The sequence below is a fragment of the Lagopus leucura genome, unplaced genomic scaffold (genome assembly GCF_019238085.1).
Source record: "Lagopus leucura isolate 7727_CA_CO unplaced genomic scaffold, USGS_WTPT01 Super-Scaffold_100001, whole genome shotgun sequence".
NCBI lineage: Eukaryota > Metazoa > Chordata > Aves > Galliformes > Phasianidae > Lagopus > Lagopus leucura.
This window is the reverse complement of record NW_024962262.1, coordinates 89121241-89139329: the sequence shown is the minus strand read 5'-3', so window position 1 is coordinate 89139329 and position 18089 is coordinate 89121241.

Sequence of the window (18089 nt, the reverse complement as noted above, 5' to 3'; positions counted from 1 at the left end):
AGTAAATATGGGATAACACAATGGAAACAGTATGAAAAGAATTATGATCTTTTTCTTTTTGATAAGGTGAGCAACAATTTTTTTTTGTGTGTGTGTGTGTGTGTGTGTGTGTGAGAGAGAGAGAGAGAGAGAGATTGCCCACAGAAATTGAAAAAATAAGTGCATAAATTCTTATTCAGTTTTCCCATTTGATGTTGACCCTTGCAGGAAAAAATAGAATGAATTATGCACAGATAAAAGTTTTCATATCTGCCTGCGAGCAGTTGTTATGACCTGTGCATGATATGATTAGCTAGGATTTTTAGCTTTTAAAGGCTTTCTGATAGACATTATCCAATAATCTAAATATAGAATTAAATAAAAGTGATCGTGCACTTTTCTAAACAGAAACTTACCATTAACAAAGTCAGCATGTAATTTTTAAGTAGCAGTTCAATTGTAGTAAAAGCAGACTTTGAAAGCAGTGTATTTTCAGGTCAATCACAGTATTTGTAGGTTGTTTTATTGGAAATATTTTGTACTTTCCTGTGCCACCCCACCCCTGCTCTCCTTCCCTCCCTTTCTGTAACAGGAAGGCCACACCATGTGGGCCTACCTCACGTCTAGCTCTAAGCATTCATCTCCTGTGGGTGAGGTGGTTGCTTTTAGCTTTGGTAAACTTAAAAATAGTCCTCTCCACTTAAGGCTGTGGAAATTATAGTCAGTTACAGGAATCCCTCTCCTCAGAAAGCCCACAGCCAGACTTAAGGGAGAGAAAATGCAGTGTGGTTCTGCTTGCTTGTGCCAGCCTGTCTACATGGTTCTCTTGGGCAAAAATGCTCTTCTCCATGTGACTGTGGAACAAAAAGTCAGTGAGAGGAGGCAAGGGCTGAAAGCAGGGAATGAGGTCTGTCTGGGCTTGTCTGGCTACAGTTGCTTTCCATGGGGCCATCATGCTACAGCATTGATTCCCACCATCAGCTGAGCGTGAGCTCCTCACTCTCTTGGTCCAAAACATCTCTGTTATCCCACGCAGAGAAGTCTACTCAGGCAGGTATCTGCATCAGCCTGCTTGTCTCAAGAGTGGTCACTGCCTGGTACAGTTTGTTTGTTGTATACTTATGTACTATTTTGCTGTTTAGTTGCTTTACCCTCCTGCAGTCCGCAGCAATCTCTTTGGTATGACCTACACTTGCTGCCTAGGCACTTTAATAAAGTTTTTAAAGTATCTCTAAAAAAAAAAAAAATCCCCACAGCATTGGTTTAGCACAATTATTTGCTATGTTGGTGACTGCACAGTTAATAAGAGGAAACATATATATTAAAGTAGGAGTTTGAAAACTACCATTTAAGTTTTAGAATTTACTGCTAGTATGAAGAGGTGGAGAGTTTGCCAGAACTTCTTTTTTTTTTCTTCCTGCAGAACATAGCAGAATCTGCTTTAACATGACAAAAGGCATGCATGCAAATTCTATTAGAAGTTTTCTGATACAGCAACAAGCAAAAAAATCACTATCAGAAAGGAAGATGTTCCAGCAAACAATGTACGTGTGATAGAAATAATTTTTTCAAGAACTTTAAAAACAAAATGAAAACAAACAAAAAGAAACAAACAACAACAATGACAGAAAAGCCAGCTATGAGTAGCAAACATCTGAGTGACCCTGTTAGAGTATATGGAGTTCTGATGCCCCTGCCTGGTTTAAGCAGATGCCAGAAAACTTAACTTGTTTGATAAATGATACATTCCCTGTATAGGAGACAAGTTAGTGCACAGAAGTCAACAGAAGTCTTACTACATCCGGCATCATCCACACATGCTACAAAGGTCTCTCCACCTAACAAATTAAATTTGGGGAAAGCTAGGAAGAAAGTAGTGGCTGAAGCAGTTCCTGACATGTGACTTCTGGTTCTGGTATCCTGTTATCTATTTGCCTTACTTCCTGGAAATTAGAACACAATGGGCATTTCTCTAGCAAGATTATCCATAAGCTGCTTTCTAGTTCTATTGCAAGGAAGTTTAACTGAATTTGAAATAGCCTCAAAATTGGCAGCAAACTGCTGCCTACATTTTCAGGTTCTCTCCCTGGTTTTTCATGTCTGAGGAAGATGATGGTGTTGTTTACCCCCTTGCTTTCCTTTTCAATGTGAAAATTAAGTAAGAAGCTTCGTAAAGGGGAAAATAGAGAACTGGCGTTTTAAAACTGAAAAAGAAATAGGCCTTTAGCTTCATATATTAATAGTTTCAAAAGTGTTCTGGATTTTGAAAAATATTTTTTCAGTATTCTTTGAAAATTGGGGGTCTTTTCTCAGAGTTTATCATAGATATCTCTTTCAAAGTTCCTTAAACAAAATAAAGGTAAACTAAAAACCAAGTCTTATGTCATAAACCTGGTTTTTAGTGTCAGGAGCTCTTTGTGTTGTTTTGTTTTTATCCTTAAAGTTGCATACTCAATAGCAAAATGTAAGTTGGGGTTGCTGAAAAAATCAGTTTGCTTTTCTTCAGGTGTCAGGAAGTGAAAGGAGATAGCGAGATTACAGCACCAAACTTCATACGTTTGCGGATTTCTTCAGTTCAAGTTGATAGTGCAAAACAAAAGGGCAATAAAATGTAATTTCATGTATTGTACAAGTTGCTCTTCTCTGAGGAATTAAAATATTCTCAAACTTTCCCCATCTATTTATATGATGCTATTTTAATTGCATGTCAGTGGCTTGGAAAAGGGCGGGTGACGAATTGTGCCCACAGGAGCATTTGGCACATAATTTTTCGGACTTTCAATTTGATGCAGCTCACTCTAGGCAATAAACATGACATTCCTGGGAAAGGAGTGTATTATAGTCAACTTGATGTCACGATTATTAATCCCCAATCAATCCCAGGACTTTCCGTGACAACCTAAATTAAAAAAAAAAAAAAAAAAAAAAAAAAAGGCATTTGGCCTTCCCACTCTTCTTCTATCCAGTCCCAAATCTCAAAACAGTACACTGCACTCGCAGTTGTTAAACAATCCAGGCAAAGACATTACAGGTATAATTACAGTTTATTGATCTCTTAAGGAGAAAGTAATGTGCTGTAAAAGACAATATTTGTCTCAGAAAGGTTTTTTTCAACAAGGGAGAGTGAAATACAATGACTGAACTGGCAGGAGTGATCTTGCTGAAAAAGAGGGAGTGTAGTTGAATAGTTAGAGCAAAGGATGTGGAATCCAAGTGTTTGGGTTTTTTTTTTTTTTTTTTTTTTTTTTATTTTTTGTAATCTGTCCCTGCTCCTTTAACAGATTGATTCTGTTTTATAAATACATTGTGCAAGTCACTTCTAAACTGCAGCCTTGAATACTGCCACTGTTATCCTTGCATAGAGATATCTCATATGTCATTTTAATGTGTTCTATAGTGATGATGTACAGAATCACAGAATTGTTGGGATTAGAAGGGACCTCTGGAGATCACAGAGTCCTTTGCTAAAGCAGTTCCCTACAGCACATTGCACAGGAAAATGCCCAGACAGGTCTTGGATGCCTCCAAAGAAGATGACTTCTCAACCTTCTCCAGGCAGCCTGTTCCAGTGCTCTGTCTCCCTGACAGTATAGAAATTTTCTCTCATGATCAGATGAAACTTCCTGTGTTCCAGTTTGTGCCATTGCTCCTTGTTCTGTTGCTGCATGCCACTGAAAAGAGACCAGACCCATCAACTTGATTCTCACCCTTTGGGTATTTGTAACTGCTGATAAGACCTCCTCTCAGCCTTTTCCAGCCTGGACAGTCCCATGTCCCTCAGCTTTTTTTTTTACAGAAGATATGTCCTCTGCTAGATTCTCTAGAAGTTACGCGTCTGTCTTTAACTGGGTAGCCCAGAACTGGACACAGTATTCCAGATGTGGCCTCACCAGGGCAGCATAGAAGTGGATAATTACTTCTCTCAACCTGTTGACCCACTGTTTTTAATGCACCCCAGGATACCATTGGTCTTCTTGGCCACAAGGGCACACTGCTAACCTGTTGCTCACCAGGACACCCAGGTCCTTCTCCACAGAGCTCCGCTCCAGCAGATCATTTCCTAACCTGTATCAGGTTCCTCTCTGTACAACTCTCCAATCTGACCAGGTCTCACTAACAGGACAACCTTCTGGTCTGTCAGACATTCCTCCCAGCTTTGCATCAGCAGCAAACTTGCTGATGATAGACTCTCTCCCTTCATCTAGGTCATTGATAAAGATGTTGAACAAGATTAGACTCAGCACCTACTCCTGGGGGTAACTGCTAGTTCCAGGCCTCCAGCTAGATTCTGACACTGATCACAACTCTCTGAGCTCTGCCAGTTAGCCGGATCTCAATCCATCTCACTGTCTACTCATCTAACCCATGCTTTCTGCATACTAATCATTCTCACACAGAACTCCAGGAGCATGTGATTGCTCTTGGGCTTGTAAGTGAAATCCTGTACCGCCTTTATTAAAAATGTTTGCATATATACCCAACAAGCTTGTTCAGGTCTGTCTGATGAAACTGTAAGCACCTAGGTAACTATAAGAACTGAATCTTATGCACAGGATTAACCCAGCGACTATATTTAGTGTTAAATACATCTTCCAGTAGTTGTGTTCCTCTCCAGAGGAAGCCAGACAGCAATGCATACTTTCTGTACAAGCAGATAAAGGAAGTCTTGTCTATTGCTTTCCTATTCCTGTCTCCCAGTGAAATTGCTTAGGCTTATACCAGGATTACTCCAAAAGTAATGCCACCTATTTATTCTGTTGGCCCGAGACGTCAGAAGCAGGTGTTGGTGCTATGGCAGTAGAGGCTGAAACTTCCCAACAATATACTATTGCACTTTATTGCCATGCCATGACAGATGGCAGCAGAGGGGCAGTCTGCCACAATAACATCTGACGTGAAAGTACGTATGAGACAAAAAGGTGTGTTATTGAATTCCTCCATGCAGAAAAAATGGCACCCATTGACATTCATTGACACTTGCTGAATATCTGTGGAGACTGAACAGTGGATGTGAGCACAGGGAGGTGGTGGGTGATGTGTTTCAGCAGTGATAGCAGAGATGTAAATGACAAGCCTTGTTCCAAATGGCTATGTAGGTTTGAAAATGGTGGTGAAAATGTATAGCTAACAGTGGGACTATGTTGAAAGACAGGGTTTTGTAACAGAATTTGCTCTGTCAAATAGTGTTATTGTGCTCTTTGTTGCTGTTTCCATGGAAATAAATAGGAAGCATTACTTTCAGAACAACCTAAGTAAATATTAATTGAACAGGTTGCAACTTAGTAATTTTTTTCATAATTACTTGTAAATCTGGACATCATGGGATTTTTTTTTTTTTGTTCTTTTTACACGAAAAACATTTTTTGTGGAAATTCTGTCATGACAAATATGCATATGTGTATATATGTGCGTATGCAAGTGAACATCCTGTTCTGCTGCTGCTAATTTTTCATGTGAAGTTACTAGATTAAAAAAAAAAAACAAAAAAAAAAACACACAAAAAACAACCGTTAAGATTATGGATGAGTTTTCTAAAGGAACATTTTTCTTTTGAGTTTCTGTGCACATTTCAACATTTTAAACACTGCTTCTGGAGATAAAATACCATAAACACTGCTGATTCAAGACATTTGTCATTTCATATACGCATCTCAACTTCTGACCGCTGATCTATATCTGACTGCTTCTGATAGCCGGTCTTCCTTTGTAAACCTCTCCTGAGAGGGGAAAGCAAGATAGGAAACTTCGTTTTCTGTGATGCTTGAAGTCTTGATCAGTCAGTGACCTCTCAGGTTTCTTAGGAGGAAGCCTCAGGTCATGAATTTTTTGGGCTGCACTCAAGCTCTGGATCTGTTGATAAGGTTCTAAGCCTTGTTGCAGAAGTAACACTGCACAGCTCAGTAGAGCCCCTCAAGCATTATAGTGTTTTCCCTGATAAGAAAGAACAACTGGTGTTTATAATGATTTCTCTATTAGTGACCCCCAGCAGCCAGGTTTGAAGTGCAATAAAATAAATCAAATGCTCTACCTCCTGCATCCTTGGATAACTGGAAGAGGAGCCAAATGAATCTTGGTTTGTCTTCATGAAGGGTCATCTCATGAAAGGTAATTGACCTTTCCAATACAATTATTAAATCTGTGGTCAAACCTAGACATAGAGAGTTTATTATTATACAGAAATGTGCTGAAGAGGAAGTCTTTCAGTTAGGGTACAAGGATACTCTACTGATCCATGACTGTACACTTAATTATCTTTTCTCCAAAACATTAGTTTTGGTTAAGTGCTAAGAGTCATGCTGAGCAAATTTCAAGGCAAAATACAACAGACAATCCCTGCCTTGAAGGGTGGGATATGAAGAAAGTGCAAGAGAGAGCAATATGTTTAAGCAAGGGGGGGGCTCCATTTTCTAGTCTTTATCACTAATGTTGCTGATGCTCAGGTTCGAGCTACAGAAAAACAAGGCTTTAGGAAGATTTGCACAAGGAATTAGACTGTGAAGGAGCAGGTAGCCTGAGGAACAGAGAAACATGCAGCTGCATTCATAGACAAATAGAGGCAATAAGCAAGAGGTGTTAGGCAGTACAGGTGAAGGCTTAGGGTGATGTTGTTCTTGCAGTTCCTTTCCTACTGAAATGGGAGGATATAAAACTTGACATGTCTGATGGAACTAAATCATGTGTATTTGCTTTCTGAGGCAGCCCCAGTTTTGTACACTGATTGCATTGTAGCTTTTTTTCTCATTGATGATACAGATTTATATTTTCTCTAACTTCCAGTGGTGGGAGTTTCTGAGGACAGAGTTGTTTAGTGCAGGAAGGCAAAATGGAATTGAGATATTAAGTTGTTGTTTTCCTCTGTAACGGAAAACAGGGCTCAAGCCACAGGGCAGAAGTATCAATGGTGCAGTGATTTCACCATTCCTTTGGCAAGCTGAGGACTGAAAGTCAAACTTTAATTTTAGGTTTGGAGTCAAAATATTGCAGAAGCATGTACTCTGAACTTGTGCACAGCTTCATCCATCTTTTGTAAGGGAGGGAAGGTGGTAGTAAGCCAGAAACTTTGGTATCTGCTGAAGTCTCTTTCTTCTTTGCTTTGGTGCTGTTAAGTAAATGCTGTACTGTTTGGTGTTGCTATTGTAGTGCTGTGACTCTTTCAGGTTCTCATGTGAGGGTTGCAACTTAAATGATTCCCAGCACCTGGGCTGGTCCTTTGTTTATTGCTTTTGGAAATGAAAAATATGGCCTGACTTTTCTCTAGCTGCTGCCAGATATTAAGCTGTCATCCGTCTCGTGTTTATTCAGCACACGTTTTTGGTGAAGCACAGAATGTCACAACTAACTGATGATCGATCCAGAATACCACAAATGCCTTGACTGAATAACACCCTTGCCTCTAAATATGGAGGGTCTTAATCTGACCTTCCTTACATTGATTTTACAGCTCTATTACCTTCTATGAAGGTACTTCTCATTTATACTGAGAGATCAGAATTGAACCGGACTCTTCTGCTTAGAAGATAATGCTATTGGTTTGGCAACTTTTTTTAAAGTAAAACTAGCAAAATAGAACTTTTGTGTTCCTTATTCTCTTTAGGTTAAATTCAGTCTTCAGAGATAAATCTACTTAACGGCTATATCAAACGGGTGGTTGTAATGGAGTGCTGATGTTACTCTTGGATGTCACTGTTTGAGGCTTTTTGCTTATGCCTTGTAGTAGATTTAGGAAATAAGTTTACACATTTTCTTGCTCTGATACACTACAACTGGAATTCAGTTGACACAGTCTTAACTGTTTCTGGTTATACCTAGTACCTGACCAAAACCTGGCCATGGGAGACCTGGAATAAAGCTTAGAAGGTGGCTTCTGCTCCAAGAAGTTCATGTCCTGAAGTGATGTTTGCATGCGTATTGATAGTGGAAATTTAGTGCAGAAACAAATTAAATACTTTGTTCTGTGGATGTAGAACCAGGAAAAACTTAGGATATTATTTGATCACTTGAATTTGGAAGCAGAAGGTGAGAAAATTTCATGAGGAAAAACTACAATAGCTCTTCACGAGGGAGGAAATTGTGGGAGTCAGATCTCCTCTGTTCATGTGTTTTTCTGAGAAAGCAACTGCAGAGATAAACTGGGCCAATTCTTAGGCTTGCTATGCAGACAGCTATCTGGATCTTGCCAGCCTTCTGTGCACCCTATGTTGGGATTTTTATGCAATTGTCAATTTGCTTTTATGATACAAATGCTGCCAGAGAATAGCTGATATATTACTCTTGCCCTGTACTGGTCTTAAAACAATTTCCTCCTCCCTGTGTGAACCTTTTCTTGTAATGTTTTATTCTGTAAAGGGTATTACTTACAGTTACAAATTGGCTGTGTAATCTCCCTTCTTCACACATGCACATTGTTTTTATTCCTGCTGGGTTTTTTTATGAAAAATCCCTTATTTGCGTGTCAGCTTGTAAATTGATAGCAGCAGTGTCTTTGTCTAAGAACAATATCCAGAATATATTAATTTTCACTAAATATTCTAACTAATCCAGCAGAGAGGCTAATTTTTTTCTGACATTAGAAAACATCTGATATTCAGCATGATAAAAATCGTTGTCATCTAAATACTATTCTAATTTAATCATATTATTTGAGGGGGATGGAATTTTTTGGGGTAGTTGATTTTTCTCAACAAATCCTTCAAACCATATGAATGATAAAATATGACTTCTGAAATCTGTAGCCTTCACCTTCTATGTAAATATTGCTGTCAGATTGAAAAGAACAGATTATTTAATTTCCTTGGCAAGAAACTACTCTTAAGTTTCTGCTAAGACAAGCAGAATGCTTCAGCTCTGTTGTAATAGAAAAAAAAAAAAAAAACTTTCACAATCAAGACCAATAAAAGCAGATACATCTAAAAACCCAGGGAGATTTCAGTTTTGTGACTGGCAAGACTGTGTTAACAACGAATGGTCCTTAATTTATGGTTGCCAAAGGTACTTGATAGCTTAACATGAAATATCATATTCTAAGCTCTGCAGCACTTTTTGTGATACTTTCTCTAGAGTATTTCAAAGCACCGCCCTAACCTCTGCAGAATCAGGATGGGCTGCTCTATTGGGCTGCTTGTTCACTTCTTTAGTATGTGTTTAACTCTGCAACACCTTTAGGGAGTACCCTACAAGTTAGCACTAATGAAGCCTCACTGGAAGTTTCATCCACAGGTCTAATGTAATGTATGAAATACTTAGTCTTGTTAAGATGGAGCGATAGTCTTGTTAAGATGGAGCGATCTCTTTTCTATTCAGTGACAAAACCTTCATTAGCACAGAATGAAGACTGTAACGTTCTTCTTCCAGACCTTCCAGAATTACTGTAAAATTCAATTATCTGCCAAGTCTTTAGCTCCAGTCTCAAAATGAATTTAGTTTTCAGTTAAATTGATTATGTGAGATATACATACCTGCATTGTGTGAATGAGGGATAAAGTGGAGCTGTCTGGAGTATAACCAAAGGCTTACAACTACCCTGAGAGTACGCTTTTTTTTGGCATTCTGTTGGATGATAAAGCTTGGCTGTGTTTAGGCATAGTTTGTCATCAGCAAGGTCAGAAAATGAATGTATTTGGCATGGATAACTGGAAACGTTACTAGGTACTATAACCTTAGTTGTGAAATTAACAATCCTTTTTACAGGCAAGGTTTTATGACAGGGTAAGAGTAGGTAATGATTAATGGGTGAGATTACAGATAATGATGTGGATGTAATCATATATTCACTAGTCATTTGAATGATTGTAAGCATGAGGGAAAACATACTTTGTCCTTCACAATCAACCTAACACCTTCCATATTGTTTTCAACTTCAGACTTTTCAATTCATTTACTCTTCTCTGTGAACTCTTGATCTGCTAGGTACACCTCTTATGTGGAAAGGCTCCTTGCTATCTGAAAAGTTCCTGTTGCTGAAAAGAGGCGTGGATCTGATAGTTTCCTAGTTTCCAAGCAAACCAAGCTGAGCTCCAGAAGTTTCTCATCTATGTGTTGAGGTAGCAAGGGGCAGAATTTCAGATGTCCCTCTTCTAAACGTTTCTGTTCCTCAGGTCCTTCTCAAACAACTTGGAGAAGGCTTAAGTCTTCCTAATTTGCTTTCAAGGCATTGGAGAAGAGAGCTCTAGTTTTGCTTTTAGCCAGTGGCTCCACAGATGTTAAAAGGAAATCTCCAAATACTTCAGATACACCATTAGTAGGCTTTTGTTTAGAAGCTGCTATCTCTGTTGATTAACCTAAAATTCACCTCCCTCTTTTTACGCATCATTTAAAAACTCTAATATCTATGTAGTGTAGTTACTTCACTGTAAATTTGGCAAACAGTATCAGCTTTCTGAAATGTTTTTCTTTAAGTCATCCCCAATTCTACAGTGTTATCAAATCCATTTTAATTAAAGCTCAGTCTCAGTTGATAGCCTTAAGCTATAAACTCCATAACTCAATTCTTCTCTCAACCATGTTGAACAGATTCTTGCTGAATTTTGAGCTTAATATAAATCTGCAGAGATTTTCTGAAGCTTTCCAGAGAGTGTTTCTTTGCACTACTACTTCTTACTATAACACTTTAAGAGGTGTAATTGAATGTTATCGTATGACTGAAACAAAAACCTTACTAAAGAAGGATTTACTCTGAGCAACTTAAAACATTTATAGCCACATCAATATTGTACTTTTTCACAGAGTAGGATGTATAATCCTCTGTCAATTGTACAGATGATAGATGGGATTGAATTACGACTTATTGGAGGCCGTGGTCAAGCTTACCTATAGGCCTAGTTGAATGTAGAATCACAGATTCTGTGATTCTAATGTAGAATTTAAAATAAATAAATATGTATTTAACTTGCTAAAAAAAAAAAAAAAAAAACCAAAGTTAAATATCAAAGAAATATATTGTTAGTTTTTTGAGAATAATGAAGTAGTGGATAACCATTACCAGGAAGAACAAAAAGGACAAGCCAGTTGGATTTATGAAGACCATATCATGCCTGACCAACCACATTGCCTATAATGAGATGAGTAGTGGTGTTGACAAGGGAAGCACAATATATGTTGTTTACCTTGCCTTTAACAGGGCTGCTGGCATGGTTTCCCACATTAGTGTTGTAGCCTAACTGGTGAGATATGAGCTTGATAAGCAGACAACAAAAATCAGTGGAAACAGGCCAGACTGTTATACTTGAAGGTTGTGATCAGAGACACAAATGGATGACCAATTGCTAGTGGCATCCTTTGGGGTTCGATACTGATGCCAATTACTGTATGATAACTTCTTTAACAACTTGAATGATGAGGCCAGGGCGCACTCACAACTGAACTGGAGTATGCACTTGATATGCTGAAGGGCAGGGCTGCTCCTCAAAGGAAGTGTGGCAGGTTGGAGATGAGCTTGCATGCAGCTCCAGGGTTAAAGCATGGAAAAGTGCCATGTCCAGTCTCTGGACTGGGGGAGCTCTGCCTGGCAGCATTCTGAGCTCACAGCAGAGAACACATTTTTGGGGAAAAGGACCTGTGGCCCTGGAGAGAGCCAGTCATCTTTCTAATCATAATCTAATTGTAATGTTTGTTTGCCCACCATTATCTCTGCTGCTGCAATTCCATAGAAGCTCAACTTTTTGTTGTTCGTTCAGCAAGAATATTCAGCATTTTACATCATGTTGCTCGCTTCACCTTCCTTTTGCATAGACTCTTAACTGACATGGTAGTGGGTTTTTTTTTGTTTTTTTTTGTTTTTGTTTTTTTTTTAAATACTTTGAAGCAATGTTTAGTTTTCTACTTTCTAGTACTTTTAGTACTAGCGTAATGGCACACTAATATATTTGGGACTACCATCTTCTCTATGTAGAAAAAATAATAATAATGGGCAAAGAAGTGGCAAATTCTGTTGGGAATACCTCATTTGATTCCTGCCAGCAACTTCTCAACTTCAGGGATTTGTTTCACTTTAAACCTTCTCAAACACAGATGTAGTAACATTAACAGGCATTCAAATATTAGCCTCAATAAACAGATTATCAGGATGGCAAACAGTAAAATTACCGTACAACAATTCTTTAGTTTCTGGAATGGGGCAAATTTTATGCTGCAAATAGTTATAGCCTGCTTCTGCCCAGATTACTTACACACCAGTTCCTATGCTGATTCATGCTATGGACTAACTTTCAGCATGCTAGGACTTCAAGAACAGTCTTCTTGTTTTTCTTCAGCAAGTAACAGATTCAGAAACTGATAAAATACAGTATAAAGTAACTTAAGAAATGCATGTTAAGTGAGTAATTCTGCTAAACAACCAAGAATCCCTCATTGATGCACTTGTGTTTTCTTGAGCAATCTCAGAATGCTAAAATTCATTATGTGCTGGATAATTCTGATTAAATCACAGAATCACAGAATTGCAAGGTTGGAAATGACCTACAAGATCATCTAGTCCAACCACCCTCCCATTCCTATTAGTACCACAAGCTACTAAACCATATCTCATAGCTCCTCCTCCAGGCGCCTCTTGAACACTACCAGGGACGGCAACTCCACCACCTCCCTGGGCAGCCATTCCAGTGCCTGACCACCCTCTGAGAGAAAAAGTTTCTCCTGATGTTCAACCTAAACCTCCTCTGGTATAACTTCTGGCCATTTCCTCGGGTCCTACTATTTGCCTGGGAGAAGAGGCCAGACCCTTTTACACCACAACCTCCCTTCAGGAAGTTGTACAGTGCAATGAGGTCTCCCCTGAGCCTCCTCTTCTCCAGACTAAACAATCTCAGTTCCCTCAGCCGCTCCTCATAAGACTTGTGCTCCAGACCCCTCACCAGTTTCGTTGCCCTTCTCTGGACACATTCCAGGGCCTCAATGTCTTTCTTGTAGTGAGGGGCCCAAAACTGAACACAGTATTCGAGGTGCGGCCTCACCAGTGCTGAGTACAAGGGGATGATCACCTCCCTGCTCCTGCTGGCCACACTATTTCTAATGCAGGCCAGGATGCCGTTGGCCCTCTTGGCCACCTGGGCACACTGTCAGCTCATGTTCAGCCAAGCATCAACCAACACCCCCAGGTCCCTTTCCTCTTCACAGTCATCCAACCACTCATCCCCAAGCCTATAGCACTGCATGGGGTTGTTGTGGTCAAAGTGCAGGACCCAACACTTGGCCTTGTTAAACCTCATCCCATTCACCTCGGCCCAGCAATCAAGCTTATCTAGATCCCTCTGCAGGGCCTCCCTGCCCTCAGGCAGATCAACACCACCTCCCAACTTGGTGTCATCTGCAAACTTACTCAGGGTACACTCAATCCCTTCATATAAGTAATCAATGAAGATATTAAACAGGATGGGCCCCAGCACCGACCCCTGGGGGACACCACTTGAAACAGGTCTCCAGTTAGACTTAACTCCATTGATCACCACCCGTTGAGCATGGCCCTGCAGCCAGTTTCTTATCCAACGGAGGGTAAGACTGTGCAAGCCACGGGCAGCCAGTTTCCACAGAAGGATACTGTGAGAGACCATGTCAAAGGCTTTGCTGAAGTCTAGGTAGACTACATCAACAGCCTTTCCCTCATCTACCAGTCTGGTCACCCAGTCGTAGAAAGAGATGAGGTTGGTCAAACAATGACCTGCCCTTCATGAACCCATGCTGGCTGGGCCTGATCCTGTGGGCGTCCCATACGAGCCATGTGATCTCTCCCAGGAGGATTTGTTCCATGACCTTGCCTGGCACTGATGTCAGGCTGACAGGCCTGTAGTTTCCCGGATCCTCCTTACGGCCCTTCTTGTAGATGGGAGTCACATCAGCAAGCCTCCAATCCTCTGGAACCTCTCCAGTCAACCAGGAGCGCTGGTAGATAGCCGAGAGCGGCTTACCAGTCACCCCTGCCAACTCCCTCAGCACCCTAGGATGAAGCCCATCTGGTTCCATGGACTTGTGACTGTCCAGATGGAGGAGGAGCTCCCTAACGTCCTCCACCTCAATCTCCGGGGAGACATTCTGCATGTCAGCCCAGATATCCAGATCAGGGCACAAAGCACCCTGAAGATAACTGGTCTGACTATTAAAGGCAGATGTAACGAAGCCATTGAGGACCTCAGCCTTCTTCAGCCTTCTCCTTGTCATCTGTGGTCACAATCCCTGCCACATCAATTAAAGGATAGAGATTATCCTTGGTTTTTCTCTTGCCATTGATATATTTGTAAAAGGATTTCTTATTCTCCTTTACTGCAGTGGCCAATCTAAGTTCAAGATGGGCTTTCGCCTTCTGGACTTCCTCCCTGCATACCTTAGCAACTTTCTTGTAATCTCCCCTAGTAGCCTGTCCCTTCTTCCAGAGGACATAGACTCTCTTTTTCTTCCTGAGTCTTGACAGTAATTCCCAGCTCACCCACACCGGTCTTCTCCCCCTACGGCTCGCCTTACAGTATTCAGGGACAGCCTGTTTTTGCGCCTTTAAGATTTTCACCTTGAGGAGCATCCAGGCTTCCTGGACCCCTTTACCCTTAAGGAGCGACTCCCAAGGGACCCGTGCTACAAGCGTCCTGAGCAGGTCAAAGTCCATCCTCTTGAAGTTCAAGATAGCAGTTTTGGTAATCACCCTTCTGACATCTCCAAGAATAGAGAACTCTACAATTTCATGGTCGCTCTGCCCTAGACAGTCTCCAACCTTCACATCACCTACCGGTCCTTCTCTGTTAGCAAAGAGCAGGTCAAGCAGGGCACCACCCCTGGTAGGCTCTCGTACCAGCTGTGTAAGGAAGCTATCTTCCACACACTCTGGAAACCTCTTGGACTGCTTCCTTTGAGCCATGTTATATTTCCAACATACATCAGGGAAGTTGAAATCCCCCACAAGAATGAGTGCTGGTGATCGCACGACTTCCACAAGCTGCTTGTAGAATGCTTCATCCATCTCCTTATCCTGATTCGGCAGTCTATAACAGACCCCAACTACGATATCTCCCCTACAGGCCTTCCCCCCAATCCTCACCCATAGACACTCCACTTTATCATTCGCAATCTCAAGCTCTTCAACATCGAAACAGTCGCTAATATAAAGGGCCATACCACCACCCTTCCTTCCTTGTCTATCCCTTCTGAAAAGCTTATAGCCATCGATCTCAACACTCCAGTCATGGGAGCAGTCCCACCATGTTTCAGTAACAGCAGCTAGATCATAGTTAGCCTGGTGCACAATCGCTTCCAGTTCCTCCTGCTTGTTTGCTCATGCTGCGTGCATTGGTATGGATGCACTTGAGCCGAGTCATTTGCCTCACTCCCAGCTCTAAAATCGTTCCCCCTAGGCTCTTCTCTTGTGAGGCCTGTACTGTGCCTTTCCCCCGTCATAATTAGTTTAAAGCTCTATCGATGAGCCCCGCTAGCTCCTGAGCTAAGATTCATTGCCCCATTTGAGATAGGTGGGTTCCATGGTTGGACAACAAGCCAGGGGCCGAGTAAACTACCCCATGGTCAAAGAACCCAAAGTTTCTGGTTCGGCACCAGCCTCTGAGTCCCACGCTGCCCCTGATAGTACAGAACAAAAGACTACTTGTACTCCTGCACCTTGAACTAAGCGCCCTAAACCCTTGAAATCCCTTTTCATTGCCCGTAGGCTTGTCTGAGCAATTTCTTCACTGCCCACCTGAACTATGAGCAACGGAAAGTAATCAGTGGGCCTCACCAGCTTTGGTATTTTCCTGCTTATGTCCCTGACCTGGGCCCCAGGAAGGCAACACACTTCTGGGTGGCTCGGGTCTGGTCTGCATATGGGTCCCTCCATTCCCCTGAGAAGGGAGTCACCCACCACAACCACCCTTCTTTCTTTCTTGAAGAGAGGCAGTCTGGAGGCATGGGGGTGGCCGCCTCGCCTTAGACTCCCTCCTTGACTTATGCTCCCTCCTCAGCAGATCCTCCATCACCTCGTTGCTCACCTCACCTTCCATTTCCAGCATGTGAAACCCATTTCTAAGTGGGATCTGGGGAAGCGGGGTAGGCAGGCAGGGGGGTTTCCCATGATGTTGAGTAGGGACTCTAGTCCAACCCTCCTCATCAATCAGGTCTGTCCTACTCTGATAGGGCTGGAAGTCCACCACTTTTGTGATGATGTCTCCCTGGCACCCATTCCTCTGACATGCCAGCCAGTCACCCCCCCCCCCCAGTCTATCTCCCACTTACATTCCTTGATGGTCCTAAGTTTCTGTACCTCTTCCTTGAGCTCAATCACCAGCTGGAGTAACTCATCCACTTGCTCACACCGGTGTAATCCCTACCATCTTCCCCAGGTAGCAGCAGGCTCAAGCAGTCCCTGCAGCCAGTGACTTGAACAGCCACATTTCTGAGCAGCCCCTCTGTCTGGGCTGCTACAGTCTTCTTAGAATAAACTCGTTGCCTGGTGGAAACTGTATTAGCCTTCCTGTTCTCAATAGGCTGAAACAATGGTTCACACCTGCTCTGCTCTGTGATATCTTCTACCCTCCCTGACGCTATTTAAGGATTATTAGAGGGTGTGAACTGCTTATTAGCAGGTGCGAACGTTAAGGGTGAGGGTTTAAACTGAATGGTGAACCAGCTGGCACTACCTCTGCTGAGTCAAGATCCTGCCTACAAGCTGCTAGATCCCCTAAACTTGCCCTAAAAAGAGCTTTTTGGTCAGTCTTTTATTTCAGATCCCTTGCCCAGCGCAGTCTTACCTGCTCTGATGTACATCACCGCAGCAAAAAAAGGGTGTGAAGAAGCTGTGAGCTATTATCTCATTAGGTAAGAAAATATCTTAAACCTGATTTTGATTTAAAATTTTGTATTTGTCATTAGGCAAGTACATTCTATTAATACTTTTTACTATTTCTGTTAAATGTGTAGTTGAATTAATCTTTATCAATTAAAATTTATGTTTGAGAATATGTGAGAGATCATTATATGCAAAGCAGCTGAAATAGATCATAGAAGCTCATGTTCAGCCACAATTTTAGAAATGTCTTGCCAGTTCTAGTTGTTTCCCTGGCTTTAAAGGGGAGCTTGGCCAGAATCATCTCTCATATCACATCCTGAATATCTGTGGAGTTTAAAGAGCAATGTTTTTTTCTTTCCCTTTTGTTTCTCTATGACCTGGTTACTTTAGGTTTTCTCCACCAGCAATTCAAAGTTCCCTGTTGACCCATGGGTAGTCAGTCCACAAAGCCATAGTCCTATTGTTTGTCCCCTAAGAAAACTTGCATTATCTGCAGAGTGTCTTCTAGGCTTTTGCCAAGAACAGAAGTGCTTTCCCACATGTGCCATAAGCAGGCATGGCTTCACTGTACTTGAGACCTGAGAGTGAATGGTGCCAAGCTGTGCCTGCTTTCTGGGCACCTGATTAACCTGGTCTGCATGGTGTCATGCTGGAAGAAAAGTATCTTTACTTTTCAATTCTCCCACCAGTTCTTTTATTGTTTGCCTCGATGATGAATATCTACACCAAACCAAAAGATGTTGGTGTGAGAGCAGAGCAGCAAACCACATACGCTGTGGTCACTGCATAATTGTCAGATGGGCCGCACTCAGCTACCATGATCATTTCTTCCTATGTTATTTTTTTTTTCTGTTAAAATATCAACTTTTTTCCAACCTATCAGTAACAAGGAATTGCTGAAATTCAGTTAGTATACGTAATACCTATATTTCTCTCACTGAGGTCTAGACAACACTTGACGGAAGCTGTGTCACAACTCTAGGTGATGTCCAGGCAAATTATGGCTCTATTTTGTGTGTAAATACACCAATTTTTAACTAGCTGTTCCTTTATTTTCTTCCAGCCCCTTTTGTTGAAATAGTTATAAAAGTGATTTTTAAACTTGTTTCTGACAGCAAGTAAGGCTTATTTGCAAGCTGCTTTATTTTATTTTCCTTGTGCCTAGACACTTCAGTCTGAAATGCTGCTGTTAGTGGAATGATGAGTAGCAGGACTAAATGGGGCTTTTAGTATCAGAAGAGATTTTATGAATGAGACACTCTTAGTCAGCTTCTGCTTTGAATTAACAATATTTCACTGTCTTGTGATCAAAGAGGCATCAACTTGACCAAACAAATACTGTAGAAGAAGTAGCAAT